Source organism: Hipposideros armiger, unplaced genomic scaffold, assembly GCF_001890085.2.
Source record: "Hipposideros armiger isolate ML-2016 unplaced genomic scaffold, ASM189008v1 scaffold_117, whole genome shotgun sequence".
Taxonomy (NCBI): Eukaryota; Metazoa; Chordata; class Mammalia; order Chiroptera; family Hipposideridae; genus Hipposideros; species Hipposideros armiger.
The window spans coordinates 2,034,336-2,045,547 of NW_017731467.1; the positions used below are offsets into that span (position 1 = coordinate 2,034,336).

General features: G+C 43.8%; 1 pseudogene; it reads left to right on the forward strand.

The window, feature by feature from the left end:
* Positions 1 to 1,067: 1,067 nt before the first annotated feature.
* Positions 1,068 to 10,993, forward strand: LOC109385499 (ornithine decarboxylase pseudogene; annotated as a pseudogene).
* The last annotated feature ends 219 nt before the right edge of the window (positions 10,994 to 11,212 follow it).

An 11,212-nucleotide genomic window follows, 5' to 3' on the forward strand; every position in this document is an offset into this window, starting at 1 on the left:
GGATGCCAGCTCTGAAAAGCAGGGCCCTGGTTCGGATCCCACACGAGGACCAGTGACGCTGCGCCCTCCACAGCTAAGATGGTGAACAACAGCTCGGCCTGGAGCTGGGCTGCCATGAGTCGCCTGCGATGGCGTAGGCTGCAGTGGGGCTGGCCAGCAGCTGGCATGAGCTTTTGTGAGCTTTTGTGAACTGCATGAGCCACTGTGAGCGGCCGTCCAATGGCCAGCAAGCGACTGCCTCACCCGGGAAGAGCACAGTGATAATACCAACATGGGCCAGTGAAGCAACGTCCTCCACAACTAGACTGAAGAACAAAAGGACAGCAACTTGTCTGTTCCCCTTCCCTGATTCTCAGTGCTGTTCCTTTCCCCCAATTTCCCAATAAAATCTTAAAACACACACACACACACACACACACACACACACACACACACACACACAAAACCCCATACATAAAATTAGGTGGAATCATAGGAAACTGTCAGTTTGTAGGCTACTTTTGTGTTCAAATGTTAATTTCCTACTGCTCAATCTAATAAGTAGCTAGATCTGTCCAAGTTCTTAATTGCACATATCAGAAAACTACTCTAGCAAGATTAGGCGATAAAGAGATATAACGTGGTAAGGGCCTAGTTCTCTGAATGTGCGCCAGAAGGGGCTTTGTATGAATGAGATGTAAGCTTCTATTGTCTGAAGCCATAAAGATTTTGAGTTTCATGTGTTATAGTACCTAATACTACTTAACCTAACTAATATACCAGGCCTCTTAGACTCCACAGCCTATAATCCTACCCACTGGTAAATTGTCCTTTTTCAAGTTATTTAGGACCTGGTGGTAGATACACGTATAATGTACTAGAATCAAAGATAGAAATGGATGAACTCCACAAATGTGGAACAAATAATGAAACAGAGAACACAAAAAATAGTGGTTAAACAAATAAGGGGCTTATTCTTCTCACAAAGCAAGAAGCCTGGAGGTATGAAGACCAGGTCTGGAACACCGTCTCCCTGATTCTGTTAGGGACCCAAGATATGTCTACCTTTCCACTTCACAATTCCTAGCATGTCGCATTCTGAGAAGAAAGGGTAAGTCAAGGGACCAATGGGAATGCCAGTCAAATCAACCCACTTTCTAAGAGATTTCTCTGAAGTCCTTCCAAGAAATTACCACTTGGCAAGAACTGTCAGTGGCTGCCTGTAGCTTCAAAGGAGACTGTGAAATATGATTATTTTTAAGATGGTCACATTTACCACCCTCTACAAAATTAGAGTTCTGTTAGTAATGAAAAGTGGGAAATGGCCGTTAGGAAGACAACTGACATTGTCTGCCTCATATAGGAAGAAAGTTCAAAAGCCTGGGTAGACAAAATATTGGCAAATGTCTACTAAAGGGGTCAGTCAGCATTCGAATCCAGGTTTGATTTCTCCAGAGCCAATACTCTTAACCCCTGGCTATGCTGACTCCTTTACGGAGTATATGGTCTAGGAAAGCACGTGCACTGTGTACTGTAAGACAAGGATAGTGCATTAGTTTCTTATGGCTGTTATAACAAATTACCATAAACTTGGTCGCTTAAAACAAAACAGATTTATTCTCTTTCAGTTCTAACAGCCGGAAGTCTGAAATCAGTTTCACCGTGCTAAAGACAAGGTGTGGGTACGGTGGTTTCCTTCTGGAGGCTCTGAGGAAAGAATCTATTTTCTTGCTTTTTTTTTTTGCCCTGGAGCTGCTGGAGGCTACCCATATTTTTTGGCTCATGACCCCTTCCTCGAATCACTTCTTTCCATCATCACATCTCCTGCTTCTGTAGTCAGATTTCCCTCTGCCTCCCTCTTATAAGGACATTTGTGGTCCTGTTTAGAGCCCACCTGGATAACCTAGGATAAATTCCCCATCTCAAGATCCTTAACTGAATCACATCTGCAAAGTCCCTTTTGACGTGTAAGGTAAAATGCATAATTTCCAGGGATTAAAAGATGGATATCTTCAGTGGCCATTATTTAGCCTACCACCAAAAGTAAGTTAGAAATTGATAAATGCAAGAGAAAAACAGATGACAACATTGGCAAGTGCTTTGAATAAGGAACAAACTGAGAACCACAGGGATTCAGAAGGTCAAATGAGAAATACTGCTTGGATAGTCAGAAAGAGAAGCATAAATGATTTGGAAATGGAAAGATAATACAGACATTTTACGGAACCAAGTAAAATAATCCTAGACTAAGAATAGGCTGGGTCAGAGCTCCAAGGAAGAATTTGTGCCCAAAAGACCTTGTTAGGTTTATCTCCAAAGCTGGACCAGAGGGGATTCAAGATCACTCACGAGCCTGAGGATGTCTGCGTGTAAGCATTTTATATCCTCCCACCTCCTTTTCAACGGCATAAGGCAACTCCAGCCCCTCACAAAGGTTGGGGAACGTCAGGGCCAGGATTAGGGTGAGACAAGAGAGGTACCCGGGACACTCTCGGGTTGGTGCCATACTGACCCTGAACTTGCAGAACCCTGAGGATTTTATGCCCTACGCACCTCACTTTCTCCTACCCAAGTCTCACGCCTGGGGAGCTTCTAGAGAAGCAAGACTTGCTTAGGCCTTGAGGAGCACACCAAGTCCTAAGCAACGTCAAGAGAGACATTTTAAGCTGTATGTTTTATCAACTTTTCTCCTATCATGACCCTTTGCAGTTACCTTCATTTCTGAGTCTAGACGACTGTGAGGAAGCAAGGCATCCCTCATCCAGGGAAGACCCCAAACAAAAGCTGAATGTCTCCTGCCATTTGCTTTAAGTTCTCTTTCCTCAAAGTTCAATTGCCTTAAAAAACATAAGAGGAGGCCCCAGCCCAGTGGATTCTTCCCTGCACTGGGGGCTGCGGGGCCTCAAGCAGGTCTCTTTGAGGAACAAGGGAGGCATGCGAATGCTGGGCCACTCACACCCCCGTATGACCTTGATCCTGTGGACTGCCTGTGCTCAGCTCATCTGTTGATTTGGCGGTAAAACAAAGCAAGTCGACAAAGAAAATAAAGGTTAAATGTATCAAAGTCTAAATAGGAGTGTTTGCTTTTTTTACTTTTAAAAACATGTAGTGTCTCCTGAGGAGGCCATCCCAGAGAAAGGAGAAAAAGGTCCAAAAATTCACGAGAGAAAAGAAGCCAGGGGTGTTTGATAATTACACTTTAAGCTCGTGTTTCCCACAAAAAGTGGGAAGAGGGGCTAGGCTAAAATCATGCTGCTTTGCTCTTGGGCAGGGTTTCTCAACCTTTTTCTCAACCTTGGCACTGTTTAGCAGCAGCTACAACTAATAACGTTTTAAAATTTATAATTCATGGAATTTGAATGGAAATCATCAGATAGGTGATCATTTTTTAAGTGCTAAACTTCATATATAAACTATGTGATATATCTATATCGATCTACCTATAGATAGGTTCATAGATAGCTTACATGTATATATAGTTTTATTTGATACAACAACCCAGGAGTTAGTATAAGAGTTGGTACCTAGAGTTAGTTTTCTTTAGGTACCAAGATAATAGTATGATGTTGGTGTAGCTTCAGGTGCTTTGACACACATCATCTCACTGGTATTCACGACAAGGTGGGAAAGTGATTAGTGCCATTTCTTGTGTAGCTGGTGTCCACGATGGCTACAGGGATATTAGGCCCTTAACAACCTCTGTCTCCAGAGAGGACATGCAGGGTGCCTAGAAAGAAATCACCTGTCAGGGCCATCTCTCTCTGCAGCAGCCACGTCCTGCCTTTTAATGTAGTATGTGTGTTGCTTAAAAGGAGGCCCAGGCTGACTAGGCCACCTTCTCCCCCCACTCCAGCCCTGTTCCCTCCCCTGCTAGTTCTGCCTGGAGCAGCTGCACTGCAGCTTTCTCCTCCCAGCACATCAATTTAAATTGCTTCAAGCCAGCTTCCAAGCATCTCCCCTGCAGTCTTTTGTACAGCTGGCTGGGTGATGAGCCCTGGCATAGAACAGAGATGTACCATCATTGCTTTGACGGTCTCCCCCCATGAAAAGCCTGGGGAAGTGGGGAGGCTGGTATCTTGCAGATTCCCCACAAGAGTGGGAAAAACAAACAGCAGCAGAAGGATGAATAGACAGAAAGCTACAATGGGGAGAGAGAACATGACATAAAAAAATAAAAAGTCCTTTCAAGGCAGTCTGCTGTAAAAATTCCTGGTGCTAGTTAAATCAGGCTGTCAGTGTGTATTGTATTTCCTTCCAGGCCTCCTGTCTGAGAGCAAGGCCACCAGCTGCAAATATCCACCCTAATTCCAAATTATAGGAACACAAAAGCCACATATCTTTGGACTTTAGGATACTTGTATTAGTCAGGGTTCTTCAAAGGAAACAGAATCAATAGGCTGTATGTTGGGGAAGGAGGGAGAAAAGGGAAAAGAGAGAGAGAGATTTTTAAGAATTGACTCACAGGATTGTGGGGGCTGGCAGATCTGCAAGGCAGGCTGGAAACGCAGGAAGAGCTGATGCTGCAGTCTTGAGTACAAAGTCCTGATGTCGCAGATTGCAGGCAGAACTCCCTCTTCCTTGGGGAAGTTCTGTCTTTGCTCTTAAGGTCTTCGACTGATTGAATGAGGCTCACCCACATTATGGAGGGTAATCTGCTTTACTCCAAGTCTACTCATTTAAATATTAATCACATCAAAAAATGCCTTCACAGCACCATCTAGACTAGGTGTTTGACCTAGCTATAGCCTAGCCAGGTTAACACATAAAACTGACCTTCACTGAAGTCCTAAAATCCTACCTCGGGGAATAGGATTGGAAACAATAGGACTTGAATTAGAGCTGAATTGAATCAGAATTCTATAGGACTTGAACCAGAGCTGAGGTGCAGGCAAATGCCTCTAAGGAGCCTCCCCGCAACGGTCTAGACTTAGGGAACCCCTGGATAAATGGGAGGCTCTGCCTTCCACATGCCTGCTCCACTCCCGTCTTGTTCAAGGCTGCTCTGAATCTTTCCAGTTTCCTTCCCCAGTAATCATAAGACCTGCACAAACCCCTCATACATGAAGGCTTGCTGGGATTTGTCACTAGTTCAATGTCTGGAGGGTTGGCTAGACTAGATAAGCACCCACCTAGCACAATGTGTCAGGTGTCCATTAAGAATGAATGAATGCCACTTCACACCCATTAGGAAGGCTACTATTTAAAAAAGGAAATATCAGGCCAGCTGAGTGGCACGATGGTTAAGAGCTGGCTTGGGACGCCAGAGGGCCCCGGTTCGGATCCACATATGAGGGCCAGTGACACTGCCCTCCACAGCTAAGATGCTGAACAACAGCTCAACCTGGAGCTGGGCTGCCGTGAGTCGCCGGTGACGGCGGAGTCTGCAGCCCCTGTGGCAGTGGGTTGCCATGGGCTACCATGTGTAGCCAGCAGCCAGTGTGAGCGGCCAGCAGCCGCAGTGAGCGGCCGTCCAGAAGCCGGCGACTGATCTGCCTCGCCTGGGAAGAGCGCAATGATGGTGCCAACTTGGGCCAGTGAAGCAACGTCCTCCACAACTAGACTGAAGAACAAAACTACAGCAACTTGTCTGTTCCCCTTCCCCCAATTCCCCAGCACTGTTCCCATCCCCCCAATTCCCCAATAAAAATCTTTAAAAATAAATAAATAAATAAATAAAAAAGGAAATATCAATTGTGAACAAGAATGTAGGAAAAATTAGAACTCTTGTGCATTGTTAGTAGGAATTTAAAATGGTACAACTGCTATGGAAAACAGTATGGCAGTTCCTCAAAATATTAAAAATAGAATTACCATATACCCAAAAGAACTGAAAGCAAGGAACTCAGATATTTGTACTCCCATGTTTATAGCAGCATGAAACATAATTGTGAAGAGGTGGAAGCAACCCAAGCGTCCATGGACAAATGAATGGGTACACAAAATGTGATCTATACATACAATGGAATATTATTCAGCCTTAAAAAGGAAGGAAATTCTGACACATGCTACAACATGGATGAAACTTGAGGGCATTATGCTAAGTAAAATAAGCCAGACACAAAAAGACAAATACTTGTATGATTCTACTTCTTGAGGTACCTAAAGTAGTCAGATTCACAGAGACAGAAAGTCGAAGAGTGGTTGCCAGAGGCTGGGAGATGATGAAGACCTGTTGTTTAATGCATGTGGATCTTCAGTTTTGCAAGATGACAAGAGTTCTGGAGGTTGGATGCACAACAATGTGAATGTACTTAACACTGCTGAACTATACACTTAAAAATGGTTAATATGGTAAATTTTATGTTATGTGTATTTCACCACAATTTAAATTTGTTCTTCAATGATGAATGTAGATGCACTCAGCATTGAAAGACCCTTGGAAACATTAGACTAAGTGAAAGGAGCCAGTAACAAAGGATCACATAGTGTATGATTCTGTTTATATGAAATGCCCAGAAGAGGCAAATCCATAGAGACAAAAAGTAGATTCGTGGTTGCCGTGGGTTGGGAGAGGAAAGGGAATTGGGCATGACTGCTGATAGGCACAGGTTTCTTTGAGGGGGGGGGAGTGAAAATGTTCTAAAATTAGATAGTAATGCTAACTCTGTGAATACACTAAAAACTACTAACTGTACACTTTAAAAGAATGACTTTTATGATATGTAAATTATATCTCAATAAGCTCTTATAAAAAATGAGTAAATGAATGAATGAAGTTCTAATTATATCTAGAATCGTTGGGATCATTTTAATTCAGTGTCAATCCCAGCACAAGGGAGGTTTGTCATGAATAATTTGGATCAGAAATAAGGGTAGCAAGAGGTTCAAATAGGTACTCCTGGCAAACCCCAGCCTCAGAGTCCCAGCAGCCTTTGAAGTCTGTTGGCTAATGGCCTGGTAAGGGCTACCAGAAGCCCTAGGCTTTGGCAATTGACCACGGGACCCTCATCTCCCTGTAGCCACTGGCTTGTGAAACTATCGAGTCTCGTCAGGGCACTAGGACTAGAGAGAGAGAGTACATCTATTCCCCAGAAACGCCCTGTTTACTGCTTGCCATTATAATGATGCAATTGCATGCTACCCACTGATAATGTGCAAAAATAATCACTAGAGAGTATAAACAAACAGCTGGTGAGCAACCTCCTTGAAAAATGCTAACAGCAAACTTCAAACAAATTTTTTCATCAGTTTTGACAATCTGATGCAGTAATCCCAAGTGTGCAGCAGAGCATAGGTGGCAGCTCGGAAACGACTGTGACACATTCTGTAAAATGACATATTGTTAGAACCATTCACAGGAGAAAACCCAAAGGCAATGGTGAGCCAGAAAGTAGAATAATAATTCGGTGACCAACCTTCATTCCCATCAATGATCCAGGCTTTTCAGGCTTAAAGACACCTCTGTCCCATTAGTGCATTTTCATAGAGCATATACATTTCAAGTTGCTTCTCCCAAAAAGATGCTCCTCATCCACCCAATGGGAGCCTGTAAGGCTCCTTGTTCAAGGAGCTCTACCAATAAAGACCTGCGTGCCTGTTTTCTGTTGGGGTTAATGTGAAGGGTTATGTGTAGTCCCCACAACCAAGTAACCTGCACTGCTGTGAGACCTGGCTCTGAATTTCTAACAACCTGAAGGGGCTTCTAGAACTGGGACTTTGAAAAACAACAAAACGAACTAAGTATTTGAAAATTAACAAACCAGCCCTATGGCTGGAATAGAAACATAGGTAAACAATCAATGTAGGCCAAGAAATAATCACTATTGGAAGTACAACAGGGGTAGTTTTATTAATTGCCATTCTCTCTTTCCTGAGAAGTGGGTAAATTCTTCAAGCCCCAGCACAGAAAGGCAGCCTTGAGCCCAATCAGGTCTGTTATCTGAACCCTGGATCCCTGTTTTCAGCCTCTTGTGGGTTCTAGCTGAGGTGCAACAGGCTCTGACATTGGCTTTATTCTCTGCGGTTGCGCCTTTTTTTCCTAAAAAAAAAAAAAAAAAGTTCTTTCTTTTTCTAAAAAGAAATTTTAATTGAGATATAATATACATACCATAAAATTCACCCCTTTAAAGTGTACGATTCAGTGGGTTTTAGTAATTCCTAACATTGTGCAGCTATCACCCCCTATTTAATTTCAGAATGTTTCATCACCCCAAAAAGAAACCCCATGCCCATTAGCAGTCATTCCCCATCTCCTCTTTCCCCCAGCTCCTGGACACCCCCAATTTACTTTCTGTGTCTATATAGAATTTCTTATTCTGAACATTTCATATAAATGGAATCATACAATACGTGATCTTTTGTGACTGGCTTCTTTCACTTTGAATGATGTTTTCAAGGTTCATCTATCTTGTTGCACCTGTCAGTATTTCATTTCTTTTTATAACTCAATACTATTCCACTGTTTGGTTGGGTATATCATAGTTTGTTTACACATTCATCACTTGATGGACATTTGGGCTGTTTCTGCTTTCAGCTATGATGAATGGTGCTACTGGGAACTCTGTCATGCAGGTATTTGTATGAACACGTGTCTTCCTTTCTCTTGGATCTACACATGGAGCGGACCTGATGGGTCGTATGATGACACCATGTTTAACTTTTTTGAAGAACTCGCAGACCGTTTCCCACAGCAGCTGCGCCGTTTCACACCTGTAGTCGCTCCTTGCTATGGTGGGGCCTTTTCTTGGCCTCTGTATTTTGTGCGCAACACTCCTCTTGTTTCCTCCCCCTACTTGCCCTCTCACTTAGGTAGGCTGCCCCCAAGCAAAGAGAAGGGGAAGGGAATGAAAAAGGAGTGACAGCCAGCTGCATGCCAAGCCCTGTACTCCACTCTCCGTGTGTCTGGTTCTCTTATTACTCACAATATGGCCGTGCGGTATTCCCCACCTGATTAACCAGGAAACAGAAAGGCCTGTGCTAGTGTGTCTGCCCCAAGTTGCTTCCCAGCCCCCAAAGAGTGGTTCTCAAACTGTGCACCACAGAACCCAATAGTGCTTCAGGGGTTCAGCAGAAAACAGCATTTTCTACCAAGCAATAAAATGTTAAATTCCTGAAAAATCCACTCCTTATTTTTGTCTATTTCATATCTTGGAGCTCTAGGAAGACCTTGTCAGTCTTATTCATGACTGCTTGGCCAGGGCTTAGAACCACACGTGGAAGCTAATGGTTGTTCAATAAGTATTTATCTAGTGAATAAATTTTTCTGCTAAAAGTTTGGCAAATCATGTGCTAAGGCATTGGTTCCCAAACCTGAATGTATGTCAAAAATCACACAAATAGTACATTTTCAAATATAGTTCCCTAGGCCCTGCTGAATCAGCCTCTCTGGGCGGGCATGGAAATCATTGTTATTAAATAGCCCAGGTGATGTTGACAGAGCCTCCTGCAGTCCCTAGTTTGGGTTCATTGCTCTGAGAGGTGCTGTGTTTGTCTGGCCAGTGCCTTCCACAGTTACCCTCCCAGGCCGTGGGGCTCTCACCCCGGTCTAGAACCACAGGTCAGCTTTCTGGATCCATTGTCATTACAGTCCACTGGTCACTGGTGGCTTCACTCCAACCATTAGACCTTTCCATGTGGCTGATGACTCTCGGTGTCTGGAGAACACCACAGGTTTGGCTGTCTCTATACCTCTAGTTTAAACATACTTTATTATTATTAACTAACAAAAATTAAAGCCATGCTACTTTCAACATCAGGAGTTCTCCAGGCTGCAGAAAAGAATTTCACCACTTCTTAAATTCTGTAACATCCCCTGCCACTCCCCACAGAATGGAGGGATAAACACACACCATACAAGCAAGTTTGGGTTTCCCCTTTCCCTTCGCCTATCAGAAAGGGGCAGGAGTTCCCACAGGCTCAGTTCTTCTTTCAAAACTCAAGGCTCATGTGGCAAGTTGTAACGTTTTTCCCCACTGATGGTGGACTGAAAGAGAAAAAAGAACTCCTGACTCACCTTTATTTGCTTGCTCAAGTTTCACTTCCTCTTTTCTCCCAGGAGGAAGGACTTTACCTAGAATCTCAATGACCACTGGGTAGAGCCCAGTCAACAAAGCAGTGTCTACGAGGGTGTAGCAATCTCCAGCCCAGCCCAAGAAAGCCACTGGCACCCAGTCCAAGCAAGCCACTGGCCACTGAAAAGTCTTGAGCTGGCTTCACAGATCTGCAGAGGATATCAACATAGACTCTTTAGCACTTTGCCACTCAAAGTGTGCTCCTCCAACTAGCAGCAGTAGCACCACCCAAACGTTTGTTAGAAAAACGCAGACTCTCAGGTCCCACCACCCAACTGAACAAGGGCCCCATGTGATTTAAATGCACATCCAAGTGCTCTGAACCAGCTTGGGAACAGGCACAACTCAATATTAAAACTGGGTAGATGACTTGGCTAAGGCTGAAGCTAAGATATTCTGAAGCTTTAGTGCACATAAGAATTGCCTAGAAATTGCATCTGCTTTCACGCTTGCAATTATCATTGCCAAAAAAAGCTCGTATTAAAGGAACAAAGAGGCTCTGATGAGGAAGATGAGTCGAGCGAAAAAAACCTGTATGTATTATGCGAATGATGTAGTATCATATCTTTTAATTGCATCGTCTATGATCATGCCCACATGAAGCCCCTTCTGCACAAGAGGCCCAAACCAGATGAGATGTATTATTCATCCAGCATATGAGGACTGACTTGCGACGGCCTCCATTGCATTGTTGAGCGCTGTGGCTTGCCCGAGATGCATGTGGGCGACAGGATGCTCTTTGAAACCCTGGGTACTTACATTATTGCTGCCACTTCTACTTTTAGTGAATTCCAGAGGCTGACTATCTACTGTGTGATGTCAGGGCTGACATGGCAACTGATGCAGCAAATCCAGAACCATGGCTTCCCACCCGAAGTGGGAGAGCAGGTGTCAGCACTGTGTGTGTCTCATGGGAGAGTGGGATAAAATGCCACCCAGCAGCCTGTGCTTCAGCTAGTATTATTGTGTGGATGCCATTCTTACAGCTGCTACTGCAAGTATAGCTTGTCTTAGGGGATTTGGGGGCACCATTTACTTAATTACTGTTAGTTTGGAAATGTCTTTGTAAGAAGGGTTGGCACAGATGTAACAATATGGAACATTAGGAGATAGGGGCCACACTTATCTGTGTTCCTATTGAAACTATTTGAATATTTGTTTTATATGGATTTTTAGTCACTTTTCAAACATGCTGCTAAAGAGTGCCCCTTGGCTGCTGAGCA